The sequence below is a fragment of the Dipodomys merriami genome, unplaced genomic scaffold (genome assembly GCF_024711535.1).
Source record: "Dipodomys merriami isolate MVZ:Mamm:240054 unplaced genomic scaffold, mDipMer1.0.p SCAF_2022, whole genome shotgun sequence".
NCBI classification, from domain to species: Eukaryota; Metazoa; Chordata; class Mammalia; order Rodentia; family Heteromyidae; genus Dipodomys; species Dipodomys merriami.
Window position 1 is genome coordinate 60356 of NW_027203408.1, and position 1278 is coordinate 61633.

The 1278-nt window shown below is 32.9% G+C and overlaps 1 pseudogene; it reads right to left on the reverse strand.

The window, feature by feature from the left end:
* Window positions 1-790: 790 nt before the first annotated feature.
* On the reverse strand, window positions 791-890 carry LOC138833298 (U6 spliceosomal RNA; annotated as a pseudogene).
* Between the last annotated feature and the right edge of the window lie 388 nt (window positions 891-1278).

Genomic DNA, 1278 nt, shown 5'->3' on the forward strand with positions numbered 1-1278 from the left:
CTCTCCCTGTGCTCTTCAGCTCAAGGCGAACTCTCTACCTCTTGAGCCACAGCTCCACTTCCAGTTTTCTTGTGCTTTATTGGAGATAAGTGTCTCACGCACTTTCCTGCCCAGGCTAGATTTGAATTCGAATCCTCAGATCTCAGCCTCCTGAGTAGCTAGGATTACAGGCGTGAACCTCCAATGCCCAGCAACAGCAATAACTTACTGTAAAAATTCACAGATTCCATTTAATTCTTCCAAGTGAATTGCCTGCCTTTGATGTTAAAATGTATTCAAGAGTTTTTGTATACATCTATAATGAGTTCTACAGAATTTGTTATTTTTTAAATCAGAAATAATTTTAACTTATCTGTTGAAATGAGTAGTAGAAAAACTAAAGTATTTCTGGTGCTTGTCTGAAAAAGTATATTTTTAAAATATTCTATATTCTATGTTTGTATAATGTCAATAATCTATTTCATTCTCTCCTAGATATACTCTGAATTTGACATTGTTTTATAATATATAGGTTCATTATTGTGTCCTCTCAGATTGCATTCCATATAGAAACAGTTTAAGATTCCTTTTTTCCTAGGTCCTTATAGTATTATATTTCTTTGGGATAAAATGACAATGATGCCTAATTTCAAAAGTTTTGTAAAGGTTTTGCTATGTAAAGGCCTTTCTAAGTTGAAGACTTAATACACTGATGTCAAACTAACTTTTAATTATATGAATTATGTGGATTATTGCACTTGTAATTTTGTAATTAACTTTTCACTTTTTCATTTTTTGCATCTGAAGAAGGAAAAATATGGAATACTTCACAAGTTTTCATATCTTCCTTGTGCAAGTGCCATGTTAATCTCTGTATTGTTATAATTTGGGTATATGTGCTGCTGAAACATGTAGTATCCTCTAAATTTAAGTAGTTAATGATGCAATCTTTATACAGGCTTATGTCCTTGGGTGCCTATTTGTAACAAGGAAAACTTATTATTCCCAACAATGCTATTGATCTTATTTCCCTAAAATTCTGAGAATAGTGGGGAAAATGATATTGTTCAGTCGATTGCTCACATTTGCAAAATTTGTTTTGTTTTTTTAATTTTTTAATTTTTTTAATTTTTATTGTGAAAATATTGTACAGAAGGGTTACAATTACATGGGAAATATAATGAGTACATTTCTTATCAAGCATTGTAGCCTCCTCCTTTGTTTTCCCTTTCCATCCCTTCCCATCCTCCCCCATCCAATCCTCCCCGCTACACCCCCCTGCACCAAAGTTGTAAAGTT